This window comes from Sitophilus oryzae, unplaced genomic scaffold (genome assembly GCF_002938485.1).
Source record: "Sitophilus oryzae breed Bouriz unplaced genomic scaffold, Soryzae_2.0 scaffold_2009_pilon_pilon, whole genome shotgun sequence".
Classification (NCBI taxonomy): Eukaryota; Metazoa; Arthropoda; class Insecta; order Coleoptera; family Curculionidae; genus Sitophilus; species Sitophilus oryzae.
In genome coordinates, this window is record NW_022146735.1 from 725,572 (window position 1) to 737,614 (window position 12,043).

The following is a 12,043-nucleotide window of genomic DNA, read 5'->3' on the forward strand; positions in this document are numbered from 1 at the left end:
GATGCTGATACATCGATCGTCTAGGGGGGTAGTTTTAAGCTTACTACCACTATCCGCCTTACACTTATTTCGGCCAGTTTGTCTAAAATGTCCCACTACCCTTTAGGTTGTAGAGCGATGAGTGTATCGTACCCTAGCCACTATCCATATATTTATAATTTCGCCTATCTTCAAAAAGAGTTCATATGATATTACGATAATTTTCACAAAAACCACCTCGTCATATTAAAAAATACTATTAAAAATAATGATAATTGGAAAAAATTGCAAATTGTTGGTGGCAAGTTTATTTCGCTCTTAAAAATTAACCAGGGCACATATTGGCTTGAGCCAAAAAACAAAACGCGTACGAGATATAGAGCAGGAATATTTTTAAAAATTCCTTCTTTCTAAAGTGCAAGAGGAATTTCATGTAACAATTGGGAAAACAACGTTTTTAAGGTAATTCGACCCTGTTGAATTCGAATCTGCCTGTTGCCAAAGCGAAATTTGGACCGGAAGTCCAGAATCCAAGATGGCGGCCAAAAACTATTTTTTTCGTATATCTCAATTGTCCGTTGACTTAAAATAGTGTTTTAAACGTATGCTTACGGTTTATTTTGTATGCGGAACAGCTTCCAAAGATTAGAATTTACTCATCTTAAGTTTTCAGAGCATAGGTTTAAAAAGGGCGCCAAAAATGGCCGCCAAAACTGAGTAGGTTCTTAGTTTGGAAGTATTTTTGATTTAAAATGTAAAATATGGATATTTTTTAGTGGTTGGGTGCGTTCTCTTAAAAATTCTTTTTATTTAATTCAAATGTGAAAATCGTTACAGGCAGCGCCGTCCATCCGGGGCAACCCAAACTAATGCCATAATTGCGCTCTGTCACAACTTTTTGATTTAGAATGCAAAACATGGATTTTTTAGTAGTTGGGTGTATTCTCTTAAGAATTTTTTTGCAATGTAGTTTTTTGAAAATATTCCTGCTCTAAAATGGTTCTGACCAAAAAATAATATTTTAGAAAAATTTGTTCACAAAATTATTGCACAGGGTGTTTTAAATTTAAGCTAAAAAACAACCCTTCGATTAACCCTGTATATAAGTCAAATACTACTAATAATAATAGCTCCCATATACAGAGAAGACCAGGCTACTTATATTTATTATTTGAGTGTGTTTACAAGCCAAAACTAAAAATAAATAAATTCTCTAAACCCCAAAAAAAAGTAAAATATTACTCTAAATAAGAAAAAGTTATAACAAGTGTTCAAAAAGATCATCTTGTGCTAGACAGAAGCCTAGGCGGTCGTAAAATCTCCGTCTGACATTGGCTAACATATTAGGGCTAATAGTTTGGAAAGCCTCTCGTATTTTTACTTGAAGCTCATCCAGGTTATTAGCCCTATTATGACCATACACTTTGGATTTTACATAACCCCACAAAAATAAGTCATAGGGAGAAAGATCTGGTGATCTAGCGGGCCACAAAATAGTTCCATGTCCACTAATTAAACGGTTGGGAAAAGTATTGTTCAAATATTCTTGTAGTATTGTTCAGAACTTGCAGTACAACCACCTCAGCAATTTGATTACTTGAAAACGTGGGATTTTGATCCGCGGTAGCACAAATGAACACTTGCTTTAACTCCTGTTCTTCATTAATCAACACATCAGGCTTTTTGTGTTTTTGTGGGAACACGGACTCCTGTGTTTTAAAATTATTATTAACTCTTGATACAGTAGGTAAAGATGGAATTGGCCTGTTTACAAAAGTTTGTGGAAAAATTGTTTGTATATTCCGATAAGACCTATTTTGGAAATACCATTTTACAATTTGAATTTACTCACGAACTTCGTAAACATCCCTTATTTTACTTAAAAAATTAATTTTACACGAGAACTGTCGCGAGAATCTATATATTCGTTTAGACTATTAAAACACGAATAAATACAAATTCTGAAACATTCTTATCACATATTTACCTATTTTTATTTTATCGCATTTTTTTGCCTGCTTTTTATCCGGCGGACGTGTATACGCTAAGTCGTCCGGTTCTGCCTATGTTACTACTACGGTGGTCCGGTCTGTATAGCGTTTAACGCCTTGGGAGTAGCAAGGTACAGCTTGCCATGCTAGAGCCGTTCGGTATACAAGGAAGGTAATATGGCTAGCACTACGCTTCAACCACCTAGTATTACCTCAGGATTGTGAATCCCAAGTACTCATTTAAGGCTGAGTCGACCTAAGTACACAAACTATTTTTATTTTATTAAAAATAGTTGGCTGATGTTTTGCCGGCTGTAGGATTCGAACCCAGAACCTTTAGATTGGTAAACGAGAGCTGTACCTCTACCCCACCGGGCACCATTAAGTCAAATTCTAAAGTTTATAAAAAAACTTAGGTTTTCAATTAGAGTAGATATATTTATATACAGTTTACTAAAAAAAAATAATGAAAATAGGGCTAGAAATAAAAAATTTATAATTCTTTAAATTTGATGAAATATTTCTCCGTTGTGTTTTTTTGCATCTGAATGTGTATACATACGTTCTTGGGGAATATGTCTACACTTTTTTACTCAAAATTTCATTCGAATCGCTAGTAGCACTTGAAAGAATATTATGACTTTAACCTCCTGTAGCTACGAAACAAAGAAGGATCGGTTGATATAAAAAATAAATCTTGTTTTTACATGAAGAATCTCTCCACGAGAGATGGCACATGTTTTTGAAACACTCTCTATATTATTTAAAGAAAAAAAAACAGATCAGCATATAATGTCAGTATTATATCTATATGATTCAGGCACAATATACCGGCGAACCGGCGTTACTGGGCTGTCAAAATACTTGGAAAGAAAGCCAAAGGGTATTGTCAGAGGGTAAACAAATCGTTATTACTATTGTTACTATACTATTTTAACTTTAGTGATGTAATTCAGATTTGAACAATTGTTATGTACGCCAGAATATATTTTATATTTTTGTGCTAATTTGTTCAAACTAAAACAGCTTATTCAAAGAAAAGCAAAAGCCTGCTCCTACTTTATTCGTCGTTCTATTTTCTCTATCTAGTATTCAGGCATGTGTAAATTCCATATTCCTGTCAGAAAGCAATTAAAATTAACAAATTAAATAAATTGATAATTCTAATGACAGTGAAATTAATTTAAAGTTAAAGTATTAAGTCTTCTTAACAACTGGTATGCTGCCCAAAATCGGTCAGTGATACATCGAAGAAATATCTCTCCTTAGAAAAAAAAATTCTTGACTTAAATAAGAAAATCTTCGGACTGTTTCGGGGATTTTAACAGGATATTCTCTTCTCAATGAACACCTAAAAAACAACGGGAAATGCAGATTCTGTGAGGAAAATGGGGAAACACCTAACAGAACACATCATCACTGAGTGTGCCGAGACGGCAACCACTCGTGCCATAAACTTTGGTACGACTGATATCGGAGATGAAGAACTAGGTACTCTGTAAAACCGTCTCAGGTACTGGCTTTTGTCAAAGCGCTGAGACTGTACGATGAGTTATAAGTCAGGGGCACAATAGACCTGTAAAGCTGCGGGGAATTAATCTCTTTCCCTACATTCTGCATTCTACCGGAACGTAGGAATGTGTAAATGTTTAAAACTAAAAACAAAGCTAATCCAAAAATATATTTTATCCTATTACAAAGTTGTGTTTTCTTTAAAAAAAAACATCCATAAACGAAAATTGGACCCGAAAATAAAATCCACTTAATTTTAGATTCCCTCATCTTTGCTAGCATCCCTTAGGCCCTACGACGTGGCGTAGTTAGCGAAATAAATTGATTTTAAATAAGGGCGCGTTGGATAGGGTAGCGAAAACGCTCCGACAATTTTCCAGTCTGGGGATTATATCATTTGGGGTAGCCATACGAGCAAAGTCGTTACGAGAAAATCAGAAGTAAGAGGTGTTAAAGGAAAAACGGAGTTATTTTAGGGGATCTGCTAAAAAGCAGTGGCGGGAATAAAAAAGATACTGGATGGAGACTATTCGTCATATGAAATGTAAACACTAAGAATAAAATCATATAATAAATTTGTAGATTGTATGGGAGGGGGGCAAATAATCACCGCGACCTTATAGATATATTATGTCCCCCTTTCTTGAGTTATAACTCATCATACAGTCCCAGGGTTTTGACAAAAGCCAGTATCTGAGACGGTTTTACAGAGGTCAGTTCTCAATCTCAAATATCAGTCATACCAAAGTTTATGGCACGAATGGTTTTAATGGTTTGGCGCACTCAGTTATGAGGCGTTCTGTTGTTTCACGATTTTTCACACAGAATCTACGCTCGCTGTTGTTTCTTTGCCTCAATCTACTGAGGTGTTCATTGAGGTGACAATGTACTGTTAAAAACCCCGTGACAAACCGAAGATTGTTCTTACTTAAATGTGCATTAATTGATATTCATACATTAAAAACGAAAGGGATATCATACACTGACCGACACGAAAAACAGGTAACATTTTCATGTCTTTCAATATTTAATATACAGGTGAGTCTTAAATAAGTGCAAATATTTTAGGGTGGTATATTTCGACCCCAGAAACACGTCGATGCGGTTTTTTACGCAATGTTTTTGTTGAAAATTTGAAATGTTTTGAATTTATTTTAATTTTTAGTTAAAAACATATCTTGATTATATGGCAATAGGTAGTAGATTAAATTTATAAGAAAGATAAAAAAGAAAATCCAGATAAGATCCAGTGGTTCTCAAAATTGAAACAAAAAGTCATTTTTTATTTTCAAAGAAAATATCTCAGTTTTTTCGACTTATTACAAACGGGTAAAGAGTAAATATGTTTCTTTTATAGAGGTCTACCAGCCCTGAAAATATTTGCACTTATTTAAGACTCACCCTGTATTTTGTTGTAGCGGAAATCCGTCAAGTCTCCAAATACTCTCACTGCCTTGCTAGATACAGTTACAGTACTTCGTTATACCGTGCTGGCAACTGTTACTTTTGGGTCGGCATTTACATGTGTGGAAGTAAATCGCATAGGGATCTTATTAACCCGGAGTGAGAGAAATGCGACCGACTGACGCGACGCGCGACGGTGTGCTGTTGCGGCGTTGCTGATACGCCTTTCCCTATCAAGTAAAGTAAAATCACAATCGCAAACCGCTTATTTTTAAAAGACTTTTACTAGATAAAATCATTAGGTTTGTAATGTTTCTGAGCATCTGAAATGGAATTATAAGGATATCGTTAGGGTGTCATTTTTTTTTTATAACGAGAAAACGTCAGTAATCGCGATAATTTAAAAACTCAACTTTTTAACACGTAACAGGCCATAACTCAACAACCACTTTAGATATTGAAACTTTTTTTTATTTTCAAGATCGGATATTTTACAATATGTTTCCATAAGAAAAATTGAATAAAGTTGTTTTTTCCATTCAAAAATTGTAAACAATCCATCCATTTACTTTTAGAGCATAGCAATCGTGTAATTTTCATTCAGCAATCGTATAATTTTTATATTGATAAAGATTTTCGCATACTGTCTACAAAGAAAATACAGCAGAGATATTAACAAAGTTCTTGAAAAAACTACAATCTATTATTTCTAATAGATTTCGAGATATCGTTTTTTGAATTCAGAGTTCTAATAGCGCGACCACTATCGAACACCCACTCAATTCCACGTATTTTTACCAAAAATGCAAGTGTTTTTAGCTTGCACTTAAAACAATTCAAGCTATAGGGAAAATTACAACGACTCGTTAATAAATAAACAAATCAAGTATTACGAGACGTAATTAAATTGTAAAGCTGAACGCATGACGTACACCTTTCCCTAGAACTTTAAGTACTGACAGAGGTATTGATTGGGTCGACCAGTCAACTGCGACAAATCTGCTATATCCCCTTCCACGTCTCTTAGCGATGTGCACAGTTTCTCGGTTTATTTCATACGTTTGGCAACGTGTTTACTGTCCTCTCTTTGTTCAGTACATTATCAACGCATTGTACTCTTCTTATATACAGAAACCTCGACCCAAGACTAACCTTTGCCAGCCCTTAGATAAACGTTGTGCCTATAGTGAAGTGTCAAGCGGTGTAAGTTATTTTTTCGACTTTTTAGCAACGTCTTTACGTGAGATAAGGGACGACATAACATTTGTCTATTATACGAGGGAAACAAATTTTGATATTCTGATGAAAGTTTGAAAAATCCTGTTTAATAGTTTAACAATATAAAAAAGTATTCTACCATCAAGGTGCAACCTTACTTGTTAGTTTATTTTTTTTTTTTTAGTTTATATCAATAGTTTTATTTTATTAGAGATATTCAGTTTTGCAAAGTACAATTATTTACAACAATTTTAGCATTAAAAACATACATTTATTTTAGTCCAAATCAACCCACAGTCCTAAGAAATAGTCTTTATAGTTTTTCTAATGTCTCTGTGTGTTTGTAAATAACTATAAAAAATGGTCAGTAGTAAGATTTTTAAAATGGTCAATTAAAAATTTCAAAAAAATCGAAAATTGTTTTATATATTTTCAAAATATATACGAGCAAACATACTTAATAAACTTTCTCATTTTTTAATTATTTGATTATAATTTATTATACAATTTTTTTTAATTTCTCGTTATTTATTTATAATTTTATTGTAAAAAAGCTAACAATATTGCACAGAATATAAAAAATAAAATTCTTCTTTTCATTAAATCTATTCTATCTCCATTATTTTATCCATATATAACTTAGCTTGGATATGGTATCCCAGCAACTCTAGGAGTTTGACAGTTCTGATACGCTTGTTGAAAAACGATATAGAAACAAATATATGCAATACAACTTCTGGGCTTAAAACCATTTCTGCTACGGGAACTGCAATCAAACAGTAATAATATGACTTTTCAATGTAACTACATTACAAAAAAATAAACACTATTTTATAGTTGTTTCTTTTTCTGTCTGAGATTGTAAATTTTTAAAAGATTCCTTCAAAAGCAAATATCCCAAACAAAAAAGTTATTGAGATAAATCAATAAACAAACTGTAGCGATAATCATTGATGATACAGTGGTTTTTAAATTCTTTACTTTGTTAACACAGACTGTTTTGCCACCAACATTTTGATTTCCATCTTATAGTAGGCAGATGAAGATTTTAATTTTGAATTTAAACTCAGACAAAAGTTCAAATAATTTAGCTACAAACTCTTTGAAAAATTAGTAAAAGTTTTTGGTGCCAGTCATTTTTATAATCAGTTTTGTTTGACTTTATTTATCATAATTCAAATTTTTATTTGCATTCTGTATTCTTATATTTTGTACTATTTTTTTGTTTATTTCATAATTAAATTTTTAAAATGTGTACAAATTCGGACGGATTTCACCAAATCTTAGAAAAAGTTTATAAATTCTTCAAAAAAAATACTTAAAGTTATTCCCTTTCAAACATTGGATTTAAACGCCACTGCTTAAAAGGTCTGGGATTGAAAATCATACAAACATCCAGTTAGTTTTGGTCCTTGGAAAATGAAAAGGGATATAAAATTATAGAGGACATTATAGCGTGAAAGCATTTAAGGGAAGTATGGGTTTAATTTGAAAAGAATCAGTAAGGGAGGCGTTTTAGATTTAGGAGAGTTAATTTCCGTTTTAGCAAAGTATAATCTGATATATTTAAACCAGAATAAGGGTTTAGTATGATGTACCAAATTTGAGATTTATCAAAATCATTACCATAAACAGAGATTTAACTCAACGACTCCAAGGTTAATAAATATATTTCATAATTTAGTTGTATAAGATACGCACTTCAATAATTACGAATATTACAAGACTATGACTATGAAATATTATGAGACTATGAAAAGTACTGATATTATTAAATTTTATATTTAATCACTAGATATTAACTTTATAGATTATATAATTATTAGATATGAACTTTATATAATAGATTAAAATATTAATAAATAAAAATCGAGCTTGTTTCCAAAACTCTCTTTCAAAGATTTTTGAAAGTTTTTAATTTTTTTTTGTAATCATGCAGGACCCATTAATATGTTTTTATTTCTTACTGAACTAATATTAGCGTATATTGTCTTGGTTACGTTTAATTTAATTATTAACGGAAATTAAGATACCAATTATTAACGGAAATGAAGATACCATAATTCCCGCTAATTTTAGGTAACAACCATGAAATGCGTTACATAATAAGAGATTTTGAGTAATACTATAAAATGAAAATGGACACTTCTCTAACTGCTCTAATAATTTATTTTCATAATTAATATCATATTATAATAAATTTGCAAGAGAACAGTTGCATCGACAAACATATCCTATATGGGTATTTCGCCACTGCAAGAAATCTACATAGTAAAATAGTTATTTTTTGTAAACACTTCTGCGTTAATCCAACGGAAACTACTTGTCAGCAGTTAGGTTTACAGATAAACAAATTTGCCTAACGAACAAAAAAATGCTTAACGTTTCAGAAAGTTTATCTCTTTCCGTCGTCGGAAGCAAAAAATACAAAAAATAACTATTTAAAATATTTAAATGCAACTTTCAATGAACACTTTAGTTTTTTTTTAAACAGATACGTCTACAAAAACCGTTGACGTTCTTTTAGAACCTAAGAAGAACCTAACCTAGAAACCTAACTGCTGACAAGCAGTTTCCGTTGGATCAACGCAGCAGTGTTTACAAAAAATAACTATGTTATTTTGTAGATTTTCTTGCAGTGGCGAAATACCTATATAGGATTTTTTGAAGAGATGAATCGGCCACATAGACATTTTGTAATGTTTTTTTTTATATTTTTTTTGGTAAATGGGTTCACTATTAGGTGGAAATAACGCTTGTCGTACTTTTTCAGCTTTTTTAATATTTCTCCTATTTTAATGGAAAGGTGTGCTTGTACGAAAGGTGTTTTTTGACAAAAAACTGGACTCGATTAACAACAACCGTCAATTTATAAACAAGTCATTTAATACAATAGTAACCTGGCAAAACAAACGAAGTTCCTACCAGCAGCATTAATATACAAATATAATTTTGTCGTTTTAAAATGGGTCAAAATACACACACCGGAAAAGTCTAGGGATATTACAATTTTATCCAGCCATCGTCAGTAATTTTATTATTTGCATTTCTGATATAATAAAATTAAAATAAAAAAATAGTTTACAGGACGTATTGGAAATAAAAATGCGAAATTTACCGAATTTTTCAAATTTACCTTGATTTTTATTGAACTCAAAAAAACACACATTTTTTTTTATTCTAAACTGTGAATTAAAAAAAAGATAAAACCATTTTTACTTAATAAAGGGTATGGCCTCCTCTACAGGTTGTCGATCTCTTCTTGAGGTACAGCCTGCCACGCTGCATTCACGGCCCGAACCAAATCCCTACGAGTTTCACGAGGCCTACCCATTCTCAAAATTCTTCTTTGGACCGCGTCCCATACGTGCTCGATGGGGTTGAGGTCAGGAGATTATGCCGGCCAGGGTAAGATGTTTAATTGATGAGCATTGATAAACTCACTTACCACTCTGGCTGCATGAGGGTGCATTGTCATGCATGAGAATGAAGTTTCTCCCAAAATCATTGGCATATGGTAACACGACAGGCTCAAGAATTAAATCACGATATGTGATTCCTGTTAGAAACCTTTCAAGAAAAACGAGATCGGTTTTTCGGCCTAACTGGACTCCTCCCCAGACCATAACTGTTCCACCTTGATAAGGGTGCACTTCCTTAACATGATCCAACCGAATAAGATTTCCCGGTTCTCTCCATACCCTAAGCCTTCTCGAATCCGGATGAATTCCAAAGCGTGACTCATCCGTGAAGAGAACATTGGCCCATTGTTCATTCGACCACTGAACATGATCTTGAGCCTACAAATATCGTTCCTCTCGATTTCCTCTCGTTAAGGATTGAGCTCTCCAGGGGCGTCTGCTTCTTAAGTTGACCTCTCTTAATCTATTGCGAACAGTGTCAGGACTAACTGTTACATTATGTGTTTCCTGGAGAATTAAACTAATCGAACATTTAATTGTAAAAAATGATCTTGCTGAGGGGTAGTAATGCGATGTCGCCCTGTGTGCCTTTCAGCAACATCACCACTTTCACGGTAGCGTGCACTTAATCGCGATATTACACTTTGCATTGTATTTAATGCTCTAGCTACGTCGATTTGGCGCATTCCAGCTTTGAGCATACCCATGGCCCTTAGCATTTCGTCTCTGTTAAGATCTCTACGCTCCATAATGTCGTTTAATACTAAACAGAGTTATTTGAATGAATTCTGGCCAGTTATCATAAAAACATAGCCAGTACAGATTAAATTCGAACAATTGATGCTAGGTGCTTTTTATACATTTGACAAAAAATGCACAAACACTTCTGCAAATATCCCAAATTTAGAAATAACTAATGTGACTACTTCGTTTCAATCGAAGTAGAAAGAATCGGCCTACAAATATGTGGTTGTTTATTCAAAACATTTATCTTTAACTTTAATAAAATGATATCCCTAGATTTTTCCGGTGTGTGTATACTACGCAACATTTGTGTCGTTTTAAAATGGGACAAAATATACTAAATTCAGTAAGAAATATAAAAATTATGTATGTACCAAGGGAATTATAAAGTGTTTGAGTGTTGCCCTTGGATATTAACACCCTTATGATTCCCATAAATATCTATACTTTAGTTTCTACACAAATATAGTTATTTTATACAGGGTGTAAAAAAATAGTGTATCTAAGTTTGGTGGGCGATTCTACAGATTAAAATAAAGCAAAAAGTTCCTATGAACATATCACCTAAAATGCTCCCCGAAGTAGTTCACGAAAGCCCTCGAAAAGTTAAATAAAAATAATATATTTTGTTTATTTTTAAGAACATCGGTAAACCGTTTTTCTTTAAATTTGGTACTCTTTCAATGCCAAAGCGAAGGGCGATAATGTAAAATTCCGTAACAGCCCTGAAAATGGACTTTCCATGAGGGTAGAGAGTACTACTGGTGGTAGTTCTTTTATGCTTATAGATACCGTAATTTCAACCAATGAAAATTAAAGCTAAAACTGTTTATGTAAGAAAGGCGCTCTTCGTTTAGTTTAAAACGGTTTTCAAGATATTTGCGTTTAAATGTTCCAATTTCCAAAGCATCGATTTTAGTATTAGAATTAATTTATTTAAAATTGCTTTACATTTTATCATTTCTCTAATACTTAAATCGATACATCGTAATCTTTAAACGCTAATATCTTGAAAACCATTCACCATTTCAAACTAAACAAAGAGCAACTTTTTTACGTGAAAAATGTGCTTTTTTACGTAAAAAAGCTATTTATGTCATTTGTTGAGAAGACTTATTTTTGTATACCTTTCAAGTTTTTTGTTTAAACGATGGCCATTCACTTTGACATTAAAATATGTGTAATGGTGCGTCCAGACCTGAGGAGTCGAGTGCGAGACGAGCGCGAGACATTCCAAATTTGCGGTGTTTTTCAAAGGATGGAGGGGTCTCGCAAGAGCCTCGCGACCATCTCGCTAGACAACCCACGGAGCCTCGTTGCTATCCGTTCCCTGTCGGTTTTTCAACGGCCGATGAAAGAAAGCTCGCAGCCAAGTCTGGACGTGTTTTTGGTAGGCTCGCTCTTCCCTGTCGGTTTTTCAACGGCCGATCAAAGAAAGCTCGCAGCCAAGTCTGGACGTGTTTTTGGTAGGCTCGCTCGACTGGGAGATATTAGCTCTGATATTAGTGCATAGTGAAATGGAGACTTGGACGGAAAAAGATCAGCTGAAATTCATCGATTTATATAAAGCAAAACCAATATTATGGAATCCAAAAGATAAAGAATATTAAAAAAAAAACAATAAACACGATGCGTGGGTAGATCTTTCACAATCGATGAATAAAACCTTGGGAAGAATATAAAAGAGAATTATTAAAAAGTGTTTAAAAATTATTAAAGGAAGTAGAAAAACTGTAGAGAAAGTTAAGATACATATTTTAAAATTATTATAGA